Source organism: Carassius gibelio, chromosome B9, assembly GCF_023724105.1.
Source record: "Carassius gibelio isolate Cgi1373 ecotype wild population from Czech Republic chromosome B9, carGib1.2-hapl.c, whole genome shotgun sequence".
Classification (NCBI taxonomy): domain Eukaryota; kingdom Metazoa; phylum Chordata; class Actinopteri; order Cypriniformes; family Cyprinidae; genus Carassius; species Carassius gibelio.
The window spans coordinates 14,501,955-14,521,121 of NC_068404.1; the positions used below are offsets into that span (position 1 = coordinate 14,501,955).

A 19,167-nucleotide genomic window follows, 5' to 3' on the forward strand; every position below is an offset into this window, starting at 1 on the left:
ACCACTGTCAGAAAAATAAATCGAATTGTACCAAAACAGAACAGAACGCAAGTTACCTTATCTACCCCTAAAGGCTTAGCAACTTTAGAGGATATTGTCTCAGTGACAAGCTGCTGTAGCCCCAAAGGTTTTTTTTTGTTTGTTTTTTTTTTTTTTGAAAGTATATGGCCACAGGGGAACTCAGTTCCCCGGCATCTGTTAAGAACATCCAAATTTACCATTCTACATAATCATCAAGTGTTAACTATTTCGCTATTGAAGATCGGAAGGTCTCTCAAACAGACACGGTTGTCTCCTTGAGGAGACAGACTGAAGGGAGCAGATGTGTGTGATTAATGGAGTGACAGAGGGCTGCGAGAGAAACAGCAAACGTGTTTAACATTATCAAGCATGGATGAACTTACTGACTAGTGCACAATTGTGTCAGTGAGCCATGAGCGTAAAGCAGACTCTAAATTTAAACCCGGAGTTTTGGGTTAAATTCTTGCAGACCCTCAGCATGAGGTCGTCAGAGGCCTGACGGGCATCTTTGAGCCATATGGAGCCAAGAACACATCGGCAAACCATGGCCTGATGGAAACGTGAAGGGGATCGAAGTCAGTGCCGCCCTCTCCACCCTTAACCTCCAAAGAGACACAGGTCGAAGCCTCGAACCATCAGCTGAAGGTCCGGATGCAATCACTCATGGCAACTGTCACCATGCCAACAGCAGGCAACCTTTTTTTCTCATTGGTTGAAAGGGAAGTCTGTCTCTCACGGACTGTCCATCTGTCCATCAAAGTAGTCCGAGGTGCTGGGAGACACTGCGGCCTTTCTCACTTGCAGACACACACAGAGTGAAAGACAGACAGTGAAAGAGAGAGAAAATCAGCGATCCTAAATAACACAAAGTGTTTCTGTATAAGACATAAAGGCAGCATGTGTTAGAAGCAGCCATCCATACACATACTGTACTGTACACACTTATACCACTGACAAGTGTAATTGGAGCCTCAGCAGAACTGCTGTAGTTTGACTGGATGAATCTTTAAGAGAGACTGTTTTACTCTGTCTCTCCCAACAGGTGGGGAGAGGAAAACTAGCAGCTTTGCATTTTAAGGAAATGTTGCATTCATCAAATTTATGTACATAAAAAGCATTAGGGAACTAATTTTAAACTCCATTTATTTCTCTCTAAGGCTGCCTTGACTGTGTTTGAGAGATCATAAGTGAACCGTAAAAACCTACAACACAATAAATACAGACTTGAAATACAGTTATAAGCCACAAGGGGTAAAACAAAGCAGACACACAATAAATAAATAAATAAAAAGTTTTACAAATTAACATAGTTCATCAGACTATTAGACTTGCCTCATATAATACAGAACTGAACTAATGTGGAATCACAGGTGTGTCGTATATTTTACAGCTTCAAACACTGCTCAAAAGATCAACAAAAAAATAATTATAATCAAACCATTAAAAAGAGATATAACTACATGAAAAACATATTTTAAAGTCTTTATATTAGCTAAATTGTACAGTAATTCTCCTTCTCCATTTAATAATTTAACAAACATTTTACATATGCGTATATACAGTGAGAACAATGCATTTCAATGAGATGTGACCCGTGAAATTAAATTTGTTTTCATATTCTAATGTAGTTAGGTTAATTCAATCATATTATATAATATATCTGACTTGGAGTTAATGTAGATGATACATTTTAGGAATAATTGACAAGCTTACATCTTTTGGCTACTTGAGAAACATAAAATAAAATAAATAAAATAAGGAAAATATAAACATGAGAGGAGAAGATTCTGAGGTTGGCTAAGCAGACTGAGGTGAGGTAAATAACTGGTGATTATGGTTGTTAATCAGTTACCATGGTAACATGTTTTTGCAGATGGTGTGTCAATCTAGGATATTCCGACCATCTGTTTGTGTAAACAACCCTTCGAAATGGCCAAAATTCAGCCACAACGGGGTTTCAAATCAAGTTAGTTGTACAAATACACACTTGAAGATATTACCACTGCTATTGATTTCAGCATCACAATTTATATTGCCATTGTATTCCAACCCATTCTCACTCCAAAGGCGTCAAAAACCGAAGCATGGTCAAGCGCCCCTAGCGTCACTTTTATGACGCCAAATGTGCCTCTCGGCGTCGACTATCGAAGCACTACGACCTTCATTGCTTTCAGTGGGAAACTTTTGGCGTCAGAATTCGACACGAGGACATGAGATGTTTATCGCTATGAAATCACGTTCAAGAAGTCTCATTCAGCACACATCGCGCGATACTTGCTATCAGTTCCACAGTTTGGGTGAGTAGTCGTATATACGCTCTTTTAATGCCTTTTATCAAATGTATTCTGTCTTCTTTATTAATCAGATTAGTGCCATATGTTTAATCGCTGTATTATATCGGTCATCCGCGGCTGTCTTTGAGTTTCATTGCGTTTAAATAAATGAACACAGCTGCTAATTAGTCTGATTAAACTCTATCTGTCACGTGACGTGCCATAGACCTTCGATCCGTTTTATATTATTATTAATTTCAGGATCAATGATGTAAGTTGTATTTGTAGTAAAATCATGGTAATCACGACACAATAGTAATAAATGAAATGTGAAGTTAAAACACAGTAAATGGGACATTAGTAACTGTAACTGTAGTTTTACTATGATATATTAATAATCAATACAACAATACAATAATCACCAAACCAGCTATGTTTGTATCACTGTAATGTTAGTGTTTTTATGTGCTTTTATATGACAGATATCACAGTAATCATGTGTTCTGTACCATGCTTTTAATACCTTTTAATGTGAATCCAAAAAAAAAAAAAAAATCAAATTAAAAATAAATAATAAAACATGTATTTTTCCATCTTGCAGTTCATTCATATCAGTTTATATATATATATACAGATCATTATTAACATTCTGTATATAATTCAATTTTATTTTCTCTCCCCTTTTTTATTATTTTTATTTTTAGCTGAAAAGACGTAAAGGCAGTCAGCCCAGTGGTGTTTCTGGAGAGGGATTCCTTCAGAAATGGAGAAGACAGAAAGCTGCGGAGGCAGATATTTGCAGCAGTAAGTCTGTGATAGTTTGTCTCTTTTATCAAAAATTCCTGCTGTTATAATTTGTACAGCATTTGTTGTTTCTTAAACTGTTGCACTGTCCAAATACCCACACTTGCCATCTTTTCACTTGACCACTTGATTACTTATTTGAAGTCTTTCCTGTATTTGGCCTAGTGTTCGAGTGAGCATGATGACCACGAGTGTGTGTCGAACTTTTCATGACCTGATGACTGTGTTTCCCAATCCTGATCCTGGAGAACCCCAGCACTGCACGGTTTTGGTGTCTCTCTTATCTGCCTTGGAGTCTTCACTGATGAGCTGATGAGTTGAATCAGGTGTGTTTGATCAGGGAGACATCTCAAATGTGCAGTGTTGGGGTTCTCCAGGACCAGGATTGGGAGCCACTGCCTTATGGGACACTTATGTGTTTAAAGAGATTTTTAATATCTAATTATCAATATTTCACATACTGTACATTGGACAGCTTTCCATGACCTCTTGTGAGATCTCGGCAAAAAGTCTGACGATTTATTCCAAAACATGATGCATGATGGGATACACTAAGCTTTGTATAGTGCTCCGGAGCAGTATTGGAGAGGTTTAGTGTGTGTTAAGGACGCTGTGCTTTGGCATTATTAAGACCGGGGACAGTCTCGTTCACACACTGTCATGTACACACACTCTCAAGTGGCCAAGACTGCAAGTGTGGGTATCTGGACAGGGTCAAAGTCTTAAAAATGATCCCTAAACACATCACAGTCTTAATAATCCAGTTTAACACTTGTATGATATTGTACAAGCCCCAGGACTGTCTCATCTGACACTATCAAAGAATTCATATGACTATAGCTTGTTATTAATTACTTGCTTTCAATAATGGATGCATTTAACATTTAATTATACAGCATCTTTACAGAGGTGTAATGTACAAGCTGCACGTAATTAATAATATGTCCTTCCTTCTGTCTTACAGGATTTTTTCCAGATAATGCTGTTCTTCTTTTTCAGGTCTAAAATATCGAGCTCAACAGCTATTTTAAGAGCCAACCCTCACAAACCTTCCTAAAACCTAAAAGAGCTATTACTGAGTCTCAGCGAATCTTGCCATGATCAGCTCTTCCCAGGTACATTTGTTTACTCCAAAAATGCTCTGGTCTGAATCTTACTTTAAATTAACTTAATTATGTTTAATGAGCAATATTAATTGCACAGAGAGTAAGTAGAGATTATCTTGTTTCACAGAAGAGAAGGAAGACCAAGGATATGATTTGCTCAGGATGAGGAATGAAGATGGCCATCTTGAGCTCAAACAAACAGAAGTCCTCTGGTATGTGTGTGTTGAAGCAATGTTATACAACATTTTATGATGATCTCTCACAGAACTGGTCATGTCAGCCTTGATTTCGTTTTATACTATTACAATTACAGCATGTTAGCAAAGTGTGACTGGACATTTTTAATATTATGTTTTTAAAAACACACCACCTGTTTTATTAGCAGACAAGTGTCATGAAATTGGTTTAGTTGATATAAACACCAATTGACATTATTTCATTGTTTTGTAAATGTTATGTTATTAATTGTGAATTGATAGTTGATTGGTTTGAAGCCAGGCATTACACTGCACAGACTAAAACACATTTGTGAGAGAAGTCAGGAACTTTGGAGAAAGATTCTAGAGGAAGAAAACACATTTACTGCAACAATAGATGAATTCTAGAGTCTCTGAGAACTACACATGCTAATGTCTCATGAGCAAGACCTTTGCTTCTGTAACTTTTTCTTAATTCTTGCAGAATGACATATTTATTGCAGTATTTTTATTTGTACAGATGATCTCATCAGCCAAATGAGGGGTTTTGACCAAGTGATGCTCTTGAAAGGAGTGAAAGAAGAGGATGTGGTAAATTGTCTTCAGAGAAAAAGCTTCTCAAAAGATCTTAAAACAGCTTGAAGAATGGTAAGTGTACAGTACTACAAGGGTCATAGTTACTCACCCTGCTAAAACCACACAGAACATCTGCGCTCTCTGTCCATTAAACAACTTCTTCTGCATTGTTTGTTTCACTTTGACCAGGTCTGGGATCTTAGGACTGAGAGATCATCTGGCTGAGAACAAGCTACACCACATCAGTGCTGGATATCAGCCACAAACTGTTTCCAGACACGAGAGAAGAAGATCACGATGGGGAGATGAAACCAGTTTAGATGTGATGATGGGAATCATTATTTTCTGAAACAGTATCACATGTCTAATATGTATCACATGATCTGTATCACAGTTGACTGGATGGGACTGTGTGACTTTTAAGGACATTTCATCACTCATCTGTGTGAACTGATTTATATATGAGGTTAATGTATCTTTGATGATAATTATTTTCATTGAATCTTATTTGTCTTGATGCTACTTTATCAAGTTTATAGTCTATGCTTCAATAAAATGAAAATGGTGAATATTGTGTTCTGAAGATTCTTGGTAAATACATCATTTTACTAGGTAGGCTCATATGTGTTTATTTTAGACTTGGAAAAACGACATATTAATTATTGGGATTATTTTTTTATTTAAGACATGAACATTTTTGATCGGATTAATAACATCTGGGACATCAGTACACCAGAAAGTAATTTTTTTATATTTTAGTAACAAATATGCACATTTTTTGTGAAATACAGGGAGTTACAAGATTAATTATTCTGCATTACAAGATGGTGCCATGGGCTTTATTGTTACAAGCACTTGACGGATAACTGAGAATGTAGCAGGAATGATCAACGTGGATCTTGTACTGCATTAAAACCAAGAGCACACACATGATGTCCAGCACCTGAGGAGCAAGATACGGGGGTGAGGAGGACATTTTTACACTGATTTCGGCTAATTAGTTATATATAATGCTAATATATATATATATATATATATATATATATATATATATATATATATATATATATATATATATATATATATATAAATTAATATTCTTAGCACTGCATTAATTTGTCCTTGTGTAATAGTGAAGTATCACAATGTGTATACATTGTCCTTGATTACTGCTTTACAGTGGGGAATAGATAATGGCAAGTTGTTGCAGGTTCATCCATTATATTTCTTGCCATTTACTTCAAAAATCAAAGAAATAATCTATTATTTTCATTATTAAATCATTTCTTTATAATTTTTCAATGTTTCATCAGATGGCCTCACAATGTCCTGTCAAAAGGTATAATAGTCATGATGAATAGAATAGAAAACAGAGGACTGTGAAAACTGTCAGATATAAATGTGACTCAGCTCAGTTTGTTGTTCATGATGAGGAGAATACATATATGTAGGTTTTACTGCCCTGCTACCCCCAGGGGCCCAGTAGCACCCCCCGGAAGAGCCCAAAACTGTACATTTCAAATGGCTGTAAATCAGAGTCCAATTAACATATCAAAGAGAAATTGGGCAGGATTATTACTTATGCTATGCTGATAAAATAATGTTGAGCTCAGTTTTCAGAAATAAGTGGAAAGCTGGCATAAAAGCATTTTAAATATTGCTCACTGTAAAATACCACATTTCAGCCTGCCTCTCAAATATATCATAGAGGTTTGCACAATAAACATATTTAGATATCCAGTTTACCTTAAAATAAATAATTTATTTAGTTTCGTTAATAAAAAGTTTTAAACTACATTACCCACAAGCCTCCGTCGTTCTATCTATGCAAAGGCAACACTAGGGGGCTGTTTTTGTAGTTCATTGAAGTTATGCTTAGGGTTAGGATTAGGATCTCGCTAAAGATGTCATTTTTCTCAAGATAGCAACACTTCATTGTTGACTTAATATATTACTAATGTGATGATAGGAGCAAAACATACTTTTTAACATGATGCGCTGTTTAATATGGGTTAAAAGATAGTCCAACCACAGACTGTCCTGAAAATTCATAGCCAATGACATCTAAGCTGAGCAGCAGCGTCACACTTCCTTATCCATGTATGACAGATGTCTTTCGTTTTTCGGCTGAAGGGATAGATTCGGTTAACAATAGATTAAGCTTGCTACTTATTAGATTCTGTTTTATTAACGTCTTCACCTTCCTCCGTTGTTCAGCTTGACAAAAATTGGGCAATATTGATGTGCACATGCCCAGCAGTCGCAGTTGTATCCAACAGATAGATTCCTCTCATTAAATATAAGACACATTTTTAAGATTTGTATTTTTTTTTTTTGACCAAAGACAAATATATTTACTAATCAAATGACGTGCTTCTAAAATTTACATTGTATATTACATTGTGTTTTAAAGTTAAAATTGTTCACATTTGTGTTTCTGTGATTTACCATTCTCTACCATTTGAACCCTAGGAATAAAAACAGAAATTATAAATGAATGAATGAATGAATGAACAAATAAATACATAAAGCATAATAAACATGCGTATTTTTGTAAGGATCTTCCATTATTTATTGATATGTCAAACTCATTTAAAGTCAACATGCCCAAATTACTACAATGCATCCTCTGTCACCAAGCTCGTTTTTGCCACCATAAAGAATAAAAAGGCAGTTATGTTGTAAACATTAACTATTTTCAGTATGCAAATGAAAATGCTTTTATTAAAAAACAAAACAGTAAATACAGTATGTCTTTCAGAGAACACTGGAAAAAGATCAATTTTATTAAAAAAATTAAATTGACCAAAATGTTATACAACACAATGTAAATGTTTCAAACTCACAAAAAAACACCATGAAGACATGCATGTCAAGTGTGCAATATCATCTATAAAACTCAATCAGCACAGCATCAAATAAACACTGATTGTCTGAACAATGGAAGACAGAGAAAGTGTTCAGGAAAACAAACACCTGCTAGCTTTGACAATAACATCATGAATTCACTTCATGACTGGAGCTAGGGGATGACTGTGTATGAATATCTCCTTTACTAAAACTCTTAATTAAAGTCTAAAAAGTTCACTGTATGAAGCTTGAAAAAGAGAACAAAATGCTTTATCAATACGAAAAATACTATTTTTAACTATTGTTTTCATCACTGGTTCTGTAATGTATTCATTATGAGCTTATAAATAAAACAAAGTTACATCTTCTGCAAAAATCAAACCACTGCAAAGTCTAATCACTGATCCAGGGACCATTTCTGTGTGTGCGGGGGAAAAAGAGTTAACGAGGTGAGTCCTTGTGCATGATGGAGCTACAGCGTTATCCTCAAACAATCCTGTAAGACAGAAATATTACATTACATTCAACTTATACATTACACTGTGTTTTGTTTAGACCATAAAAGCAGCCTCTGTAAAGATGCTGTAAAATTAAATGTTAAATGAATCCATTATTGAAAGCAAGTAATTAATAACAAGCTATAGTCATATGAATTCTTTTGATAGTGTCAGATGAGACCGTCCTGGGGCTTGTACAATATCATACAAGTGTTAAACTGGATTATTAAGACTGTGATGTGTTTAGTACAGTATGTGAAATATTGATAATTAGATATTAAAAATCTCTTTAAACACATAAGTGTCCCATAAGGCAGTGGCTCCCAATCCTGGTCCTGGAGAACCCCAACACTGCACATTTGAGATGTCTCCCTGATCAAACACACCTGATTCAACTCATCAGCTCATCAGTGAAGACTCCAAGGCAGATAAGAGAGACACCAAAACCGTGCAGTGCTGGGGTTCTCCAGGATCAGGATTGGGAAACACAGTCATCAGGTCATGAAAAGTTCGACACACACTCGTGGTCATCATGCTCACTCGAACACTAGGCCAAATACAGGAAAGACTTCAAATAAGTAATCAAGTGGTCAAGTGAAAAGATGGCAAGTGTGGGTATTTGGACAGTGCAACAGTTTAAGAAACAACAAATGCTGTACAAATTATAACAGCAGGAATGTTTGATAAAAGAGACAAACTATCACAGACTTACTGCTGCAAATATCTGCCTCCGCAGCTTTCTGTCTTCTCCATTTCTGAAGGAATCCCTCTCCAGAAACACCACTGGGCTGACTGCCTTTACGTCTTTTCAGCTAAAAATATAAATAATAAAAAAGGGGAGAGAAAATAAAATTGAATTATATACAGAATGTTAATAATGATCTGTGAGCAAAATATTTATATATATATATATATATATATATATATATATATATATATATATATATATATATATATATATATATATAAACTGATATGAATGAACTGCAAGATGGAAAAATACATGTTTTATTATTTATTTTTAATTTGATTTTTTTTTTTTTTTTGGATTCACATTAAAAGGTATTAAAAGCATGGTACAGAACACATGATTACTGTGATATCTGTCATATAAAAGCACATAAAAACACTAACATTACAGTGATACAAACATAGCTGGTTTGGTGATTATTGTATTGTTGTATTGATTATTAATATATCATAGTAAAACTACAGTTACAGTTACTAATGTCCCATTTACTGTGTTTTAACTTCACATTTCATTTATTACTATTGTGTCGTGATTACCATGATTTTACTACAAATACAACTTACATCATTGATCCTGAAATTAATAATAATATAAAACGGATCGAAGGTCTATGGCACGTCACGTGACAGATAGAGTTTAATCAGACTAATTAGCAGCTGTGTTCATTTATTTAAACGCAATGAAACTCAAAGACAGCCGCGGATGACCGATATAATACAGCGATTAAACATATGGCACTAATCTGATTAATAAAGAAGACAGAATACATTTGATAAAAGGCATTAAAAGAGCGTATATACGACTACTCACCCAAACTGTGGAACTGATAGCAAGTATCGCGCGATGTGTGCTGAATGAGACTTCTTGAACGTGATTTCATAGCGATAAACATCTCATGTCCTCGTGTCGAATTCTGACGCCAAAAGTTTCCCACTGAAAGCAATGAAGGTCGTAGTGCTTCGATAGTCGACGCCGAGAGGCACATTTGGCGTCATAAAAGTGACGCTAGGGGCGCTTGACCATGCTTCGGTTTTTGACGCCTTTGGAGTGAGAATGGGTTGTGTATTCAAACACATGAAGGACATGGGGAGGAAATAGGAGAAAACTGTGTGCATCTCTTAATTTGGAAAAATACACTATAACAATACAACTGCGCATTCAACTTCATTAAGGGTTTGATGTTAATCAATGACAATGGCAAGATTTCATGCATGGAGACACTGTGTGTGTGTGTGTGTGTGTGTGTGTGTGTGTGTGTGTGTGTGTGCGTGTGTGTGTGTGCGTGTGTTTGTGTGTGTGTGTGTGTGTGTGTGTGTGTGTGTGTGTGTGTGTGTGTGTGTGTGCGCGTGTGCGTGTCTGTCTGTCTGTCCCCCAATGCCAAAGAGTCAGATGGGCCACAGAATGTTGTGAATAAATCATGAGATTCGTGATGCTCCAAAAAGAGCATTTTATTCTGTGACAAGCAGAAACCAACAGCAATGATGTCTCACTGTGTGTGCATCTCATCTGACTCCAGCATGTTTTCATCAGTGCTACTGGGTCATCAGATGCTTCAGAAGTCAATTAAGCAGGGAACATGAGTTGCAAGAGAGAGAGAAAAAAAAAAAAACTGATATGATTTGATTGTTCTTGTCCATAAACACAAGTCTTTGAGGTTCAATGTTGGTTAGGACCCAATTGACTTTCACTGTATGGATGAAAATAGAACAGAGAAAGCCATACAGGTTTGGAACAACGAACATAGTTTTTTTTTTTTTTTTGGTCCACTGGGAAACCAAGGCCTGTTTACAAGCTACCAGGCTAATGAGAGAGCAACTCTAGTCACTATTTGTGCAATTTCTGTAAAAACTTTCCTATACTACTGCTGTGCAATTATTTGAATGAGCTACCAAACCTATTACAGCCAGTCTTTTATCATCAAAGTTGGAATTACCTGCACTACACCTAACTTCATATGTATATATTAGTGCTGTCAAAATTAGCGCGTTAACGCATTCGATTAATTTGAAATATTTAACGCGTTAAAATAAAATAACGCAATTAACGCGGTTGCAGTTTTTTTTATTTCCAGTTGTGGCCTATGTATGTTCAACGTGCAAAGAAATATGGATAAGACCAAGGAAGGACTTTTAGACGGAAAGTTTCAGTATAAAACTCTGCCGGATTAGGCCTACTCTTCAGTCTGCCACAAGAAACATTATGACTGTATGACTGTAACAGTGCGTAAATCAGACCTTTCTGTAACGCTAACGTTAATAAGCTTAAACGAAAATAACGAAATAAGTGTGTAGCGGAGTATTTTTTGTACACAGTGCCGCGAACTGTCAATCACTCCTGTACGCGTGCATCACTGTCCTCCTCGCAGCTGCAGCAACTTGCGCTCTCTCTCTTCATCAAGCTTTAAAACAAAAAGGGGACAAAAAGATCATATTGTCTTTGTGCATAGGCTATAGATTAATTAGATAAATGAATATCTAAATTTGTGCCTTGCCGTCTACGGTATTTTTTTAGAAAAGATGCTGCAGCCAATGAGCAGCCAGCGGGGGCTGCAGGACGACTCAACCTCCGCAGACAGTTTTTAATGTTTATCAGACAATAAATACTCAAGATTTTGCTTTAGTATAACTCACAACGAGTTTCACACACCTTCTCCGGCCACGTTGAGTTGTTGACACTTAACAGTGGGAAAAGCGACACATGCGCTATTCACTTGTATAACTTAAGGGTGAATGGGTAATGTAGTTTCTGCTCTGGGTGGGATGAATTAGGAAGCTTGCATTGTGAAGGGCGCTCTGAAAATCGGCAGTGCAGGTAAAAGATTAAAACCTCTATTAAAACAGATGTCCAAATGAGCGTACCGGTACGCTACAAGCACGTTCTGGGCGCACGGAGAGGTGGCGGTACGCTCAAGAGCTATATTTGGAAGTGGCGGTACTGAGTACTGGTGCATACCGGCCCACTTAAAGCACTGGCAATGACTATACTTTGGAATTTTTTTGCAGTCCACTTAGAATTCAACATGGAAATCATTTTTGTTTTTTATTGGCATTGATTGTTTTGAAATTCAAATGGTACTTACATGCCTGTGTTTTTATTTCTGTAATAAATATGGCTTTCAAGCCAACAGTTAATTTGGAGGATATTGATGGTTTATTGCAGGTATGTTGTTTACATGAGAAAATCTGTGTTACAAGTTAAACAAAAATTCCAATAAACAATCATATTTTGAATTTAAATAGTTTCTTTGTCTTGAGTTTACATTAATTATTTACATTTTACATTTACATATCCAAAAAGTTTCAGTCTTTTAATTGCGATTAATCGCGATTAATCGCGATTAATCGCGATTAATCGCGATTAATTTTAAAAAATTGTGCGATTAATTAGTTAATTTTTTTTTATCGATTGACAGCACTAGTATATATATATATATATATATATATATACAGTACAGACAAAAAGTTTGGACACACCTTCTCATTCAAAGAGTTTTTTTTTTTTTTATTATCATGACTATGAAAATTGTAGAGTCACAATACAAAGCAGTAATCAAAGCAAAAGGTGGCTACTTTGAAGAACCTACAATATGACATATTTTCAGTTGTTTCACACTTTTTTGTTATGTATATGATTCCATATATAATTCCACATGTGTTAATTCATAGTTTTGATGCCTTCAGTGTGAATCTATAATTTTCATAGTCATGAAGATAAAGAAAACTCTTTGAATGAGAAGGTGTACTATATACTGTATATATATATATATATATATATATATATATATATATATATATATATATATATATATATATATATGAGTAAACTTTTATGTATAAGGTAACACTTTAAAATAGGGAACACTTATTGACTATTAACTACGACTTTTCCCTTAATAAATTCCTAATTTGCTGCTTAATAATAGTTAGTAAAGTAGGATAGGATTAGGATTAGGGATGAAGAATAAGGTCAAGTCTGGCTATTTGAGACTAGTCCAAAGCAATGTACTGGCATATTGTATACAATGTATCGAAACTATATCCATACATTTAAGTATTTAGAGTATGAAATTATGCCACAATTGGGATACACTATACAATATAATACAACTGCATGTTTAAATCAAACTACACTGAATGTCTCCAATTGTTACTGTTTGCATGAAAAACATGCTAATAAACATTAGTTTATGTTTAAAAAATACAGTTTCATTTACGAACAGATGTGGCAACTGTTTCTCAAAATTGTCCAGAAACATCAACTTATCTGTAGCACAAGGGGTTGTTGACAATATTAGAATAAAATAAAAAATAAAAATAAAAAACATGAAAAGAAAACATCTACCTGCAAAAGTACACCATCCAGTCATTCCTTGAAATACTGCTTCTAGAGTACAAATCTCACTATTTAAGAAAGTAGCTAGCATAGTGTCTTGCTTGCTGTAATGCTCTTGGTGTTAATCTTCTCCCCACATGTAGGCTACTGAGATTGGTAAAAATGTAGCCACACACAATTCTGTTTGATTGAAACAAACTGCTTTATGTCTAGAAAATCACATTTATCCAGCATCCACCTGTAATGGCTTTACTGTTATTGTGCCCGTAAATAAGTTAAAGTGCTCCCTGAAATAGACCTGCTGCTACAAAAAAATAAAAACAGCTAATTTATTAATCCAATGCAGCTTGTTAGCAGAATAATTGTACATAAGTGCATGTGTGAACGCTGTCGAAGCTTTTATGGCATCAGATAAGCAGTGCATGTCATCACCAATAGCGCATTAAATTTGCTTTCGCTGGTGTCATTAATATCCACTGAATGTGTGCATGTGTGTGAAAGAGAGAGAAAGACAAATAGAAAGAAAGACAAAATTATGAGAGTGAACAACAACATAGTGTGGCCATGCACTATGTGCACATAGTGCACATACACACAGAGAAATATATATGTGTTTGTGCGTGTGTATTGAAGTGCTCTCTCCACCTTCAATACCATGACTTAGGTGCCCTTGAGCAAGGCACTGAACCCCCAACTGCTCCCCGGGCGCCGCAGCATAAATGGCTGCACACTGCTCAGGGTGTGTGTTCACAGTGTGTATGTGTGTGTGTGTTCACTGCTCTGTGTGTGTGCACTTCGGATGGGTTAAATGCAGAGTATGAGTATGGGTCGACATACTTGGCTGAATGTCACTTTCACTTACACTTCACTTACTTTCACTAGTGCTGTCAAACGATTAATGGTGATTTATCACATCAAAAATAAAAGGATGCGATTAATCACGATTAATCGTTTGACAGCACTAATATCCGTAAGGTATAATCTATGGCTAGCCGTGCATTAAATGATTTTAAATGCATGACGCGAAGGCAAAGTTCATTTAAAATCTACTTTGGATTTTAAAATTGCAGCCTCATGTGAAGTGCATTTAAAATTCTTCAATGCACAGCTAGCCATTGATTATACTGTTATTCCATTGTGCTCTTTGCAGCACAATATTTGACCGAATGGGAAAAAATTACCATTTCAAATAGAATTTTTTATCACTTATATGGCACGCTAACGCTAGCATTCTGCCTGCTTCAAATCATACACAGTATTGAAATTGTGCTGTAAGACCTCAATGATTGATCGATCGCTTGATTATTTGAGAGAGAAAGAGAGAGAGATAACAGTGGACAGTTGTGTGTAGCTGCGTCTGTTTCACAAACAGCGATTTTACCACCTCGTTGCTGAAAAATAAAATGAAGGCATCTAGTATCTAGGCTATTTTATTAATGAAAATCGCGGGGAAGCTTTGACAACAAGTTTGTGTGTGCGTGCAGAGCAATCAGTGATCTATGAGCTCTCTCTCTCTTTCTCTATCTTTTACTACATACCTGCCAGCCAAACAGAATACAGTATATATGTGTGTGTGTGTGTGTGTGTATGTGTGTGTATACATATTTATATATATATATAAATTCAAGCACTTTAACTGGTGTGAGCAATTAATGTAGTTGGTTCTCATCTTTTCATGTGCACATACAGCAGTTAAATATATGAAACAAACATCCCTCACGCGCAGGGTTGACGAAGGTCGCTGTAATTTGCAGAAGCTGTGTAATTAGCTGGCAGGCAAACTCCATTTCGATCACATCCTCTGGGAACACGCTAATGTAGCACGCCACCAACTGCCACATACAGATAGTAGAGCATGATTAAACTCTCAAACCACACCACATTATATTCACTGGAGATATTTCTGATCCACGGCCTCCAGTTATGTCCTCAAAATTCAGTTAAAACAGAGGGAATGGAATGGACAGAAAGAGGAGAGTGACGAGAAACACTAAAAAGAAATGGAAAATCTGGAAGACTGACAGAAGATTAAAACAAAGTAATTTATGCAACTATATGAGTAAAGAAAAAAAAAGAAAAGAAAAAAAAAAACAATGCCTGAACACAAAGACAGCAATGCAAGACAAAAAAAAAAAAAGACCATTTAGAAGGCTTAAATGAAGTTCGGCCAAAAGTGAAAAGCTTTCAGACCCTGCATAGACAGTATTCTGTAGCATCAAAAAAATACGGTTGAACCACTGATGACTATTTTAATGATGTACTTACAATATTTCTGTGCCTTGAACTTGTCAGTTGAATTGCTGTCTAAACAGGGTCAGAAAGCTCATGGATTTCTTCTAAAAAATATCTTAATTTGTGTTCTGAAGATGAACGAAAGCTTTAGAGGTTTGTAATGAATGACAGAATTGTCATTTTTGGTTGAACTATCTCTCTGTTTCTTATTTTATTTTGCATTGTTTTTTTTTTTTTTTTTTTTTTTGTTCAGGCATGTTTTACTTATATAGTTGTATAAATTACTTTGTTTTAATCTCCTGTCAATCGTCATCAAAAAAATATCTTAATTTGTGTTCCGAAGATAAACTAAGGTCTTACAATTTGTAACGACATGAGGGTGAGTAATTAATGACAGAATTTTAATTTTTGGGTGAACCATCCCTTTAAGAAGTCAAGGTTTGGCTAGTTAGCATGGCCAGTGGAAGATGCCACAACTACAAACTATGGGAGCAAAAAGCATGTTTCCCCACTGACAGTCATTTATTGCATGCATTTTTTATCCAAAAAAACGTATAGTGCATTCTGTTTATACATATTACCAGTAAATGTGTTCTCTGGGATGCACTTGGCATTATACGTACTATGCTCAACCAGTTGTTCTGCTGCAAAACTACAGGAACACTATTATGAGAACAAATTCAAAAGTAACCATGTATTCTGACATAAGTTTATTTGAAAGCAACATATTTAGCATTAATATTTCATCACAATGTTGCAATATATTTTATCAGTGCCCAGTTTAGTTGTTGGAGGCATGAAACTGATTTTTTCTTTTTCTCTGTTGCAGTCTTTGACTTCACATTTCACGCCATGTGTCCAGAACTGAGCTCCCATTAGCAAAACTGAGCATACTTCCTGGGGGCCAAGTACCATTGAGATAAATAGGAATGCTACCAGATAGCTTTCTGAAGGTATTATGGACCTCCTTGGGGGGTCCGTCACTGATTGGTCTATTATGATGTGAAACATTTTTAGAGTCTTGGACTTGCTCTCTCACCAGCAGAGGTCAAAGGTCAAATCAGTTGGCTGTAGAGGTACCCCGAGGTCACAGAGCATGCCTCAGGTCATTTAACCAAACACAACCACATGACTAAACAAGTAAAAGACTGCTATAAAATACCATAGCATTAATCTGAATGTATAAATTTCAGATATAACAACTTGTTTAAATCTATGACTACCATGGCTTTTTGAACATGGTATTGGATATGACCATGACACCAAGCTACTACCATTGTATTCTCTAAATATTTTTTTGGTCAGCATACAACCACAATGGATTTACTATGGAAAATATTCAATATAATGGCAGGGCTCAAGACTCGAGCACATAATTATGTTGCAAGGTTTTTTTTTGTTTTTTTTTTGCTACAACATGGAATTAATCAATGCATGCTGACAAACAGTCAAACAGTTCATGTGGTTCATCATACCAAAATGTTCATCATACCATAGTTCATCATACCAAAGTGATCAAATTTCAACCCACTCTTTTACATCATCATTATTTGTTATGTTGAATGGGAAATAATCTTGTGCTGTGTTATAAGTGATTGTGTGCTTTCACCTTCTAATTCACAATCTTGGTGTCACCTTTTAGAAGAAAAGTTGCATTTTTTGCTTATATCTATACACCTTTCACTTTTTAAGACTTAATCAAAAGATGGATTCATTGTTATTCTTAATTAAAAAGCACAACAACAAGGCTACTGCTTACATAATGTTTATTAACAAAAACGAATAAGATGAGGCATGGAATACACTACTTGCTGTATACTAATAAATTACAGAATCTTTAGCAAACATTGAGGAATTAAAAAAGAAAAATAATAAAGAAAGCCTCCATAGCATGAAGTGAGGTAAACAGCAAAGATAAAAGGCTTTTCAAAATGAAAACAAGAATACCAACATGTTCATCTTCTCTTAAGAAGCTATCTTTAATTTCACTTTAGTTTGAAAACCAAATCTTCCTTCTGCCATAATTTCCTGAATTTATTTATTTATTTATTTATTTATTATTTTTTTTTTTTGCTTCGTTAACAGCAAACCAGCAAACCAGTCTCTACAGCTGAAGTGCTTGTCGACAGCACCTCTCTTCACATGATTGTATTTGTTAACTGAAATCAAGCTAAAATAAAATGATATATAAATATTAAATGTAGAAGTTTGAATTAAATTTAAATTTAAGATAAAAGCTACTTCAAAATTTGTATAAACAATATATACTGTATTTATAATACTAAATTAACAGCAATTTATATATTTTTAAATATATTAAAATACAATTCATGCATACACAAAGGCTTATACCCAATGTTACATATGATCATCATGTTTTTAATTTTGGAATATATATATATATATATATATATATATATATGTCTGTGTTGTGTGTGTGTGTGTGTGTGTGTGTGTGTGTGTGTGTGTGTGTGTGTGTGTGTGTGTGTGTGCGTGAGTGCGCGTGAGTGTGTGTGCTTGTGTAAAACATGGAACGTGGTATTTTTTTTTTAATAAGGGTCTAAAGACCATGTATGACAAATAACCACACAGTCTTTCTGCCCCATCTCGGGGGTGGGCAACAGCTGCCAATCATCCTCTATCCCCATCACAAAACTGCCCGATGTAGAGCAGCTGAGAAAAAAATGTGAGAGAGCAAGAAAGAGAAGGCAATCTTAATCCCTTCATCTCATTGTGTTGTGGTGTGACCCTGTCCTGCAAATAGATTTGATGATGGGTCTTTCCATAATAACCTGAAATACAGGGCCCCTTATATCAGCTGGTGTTGAAAAGCCAAAGTCTGAGAGACTATCGGAGCTTAAGCTAACGCTCCTAGCGCCTGTGCTAATATAATTACAGCTAGTCCAGACGGGGCACATGGGTCAGCCCGCTAACCCAAGGAATGGCTCTGATCCTGGGCTAAGTGGGGTCTTCTTTCCCCTTTGGGTTCTTATGTAGGCCGTCACTTCTCAATTTAAGCCTGGGCCTTAATGACCTTCGCACTGAAAAGTGTAATGAGAGATATTATGTTCTTTAGGAACGCGAAATATGAACTAGCCAGGGGACTCTCTGCCAGACTGAACTCTGAACCGCTGGGATTATTCCTGTGAGGGTTCGAGGAGTGTGGGGAGATGGAAAGCGTGTATCACCATCTGTGTGGCATAGGGTGACGGGTAGGAAGCAGGAAAAGAAGAATTTAAACAAATACAAGGAAACATTTGTAAAGTTGAAAAAGCAATAAGCACATTAGTGATGTTTGTCTACAGCAATCTGTTTAAACCAGCAGTCAGACGATAACAAAACACATTTCCTTTACTACGTGCCACAGAAGCAGTGAATCTGAAACTAAGAACACACATTAGCACTCAAACCCAAACTATAAACAACTTACTGAGATATTCTCAAAGGTACTGAGTTTTAACAAATCACAACCAATTAAAAAAAGTGTCCATTACCTAATTCTGTTTAGGTCTAGGTCTGTCTGTCGCG

General features: G+C 35.7%; 2 long non-coding RNA genes across 3 annotated transcripts in view; one reads left to right on the plus strand and one right to left on the minus strand.

Moving 5' to 3' along the window:
* Positions 1–2,068: 2,068 nt before the first annotated feature.
* LOC127964648 (uncharacterized) overlaps positions 2,069–19,167 on the plus strand; it is a 104,151-nt gene continuing 87,052 nt past the window's right edge. The window contains exons 1-5 of one of the 2 annotated variants that reach the window (XR_008155093.1): positions 2,069–2,318; positions 2,999–3,098; positions 3,264–4,213; positions 4,332–4,416; positions 4,922–5,049. This is a non-coding gene — a long non-coding RNA (uncharacterized LOC127964648). The remainder of the gene's footprint in view (positions 2,319–2,998; positions 3,099–3,263; positions 4,214–4,331; positions 4,417–4,921; positions 5,050–19,167) is intronic. The other variant, XR_008155094.1, reaches the window with a different exon arrangement.
* LOC127964657 (uncharacterized) lies at positions 7,610–10,132 on the minus strand. The gene is made up of 3 exons (XR_008155107.1): positions 9,886–10,132; positions 9,037–9,136; positions 7,610–8,323 (listed from the first exon to the last, which is right to left on the minus strand). It is a non-coding gene; the product is annotated as an uncharacterized LOC127964657 (long non-coding RNA).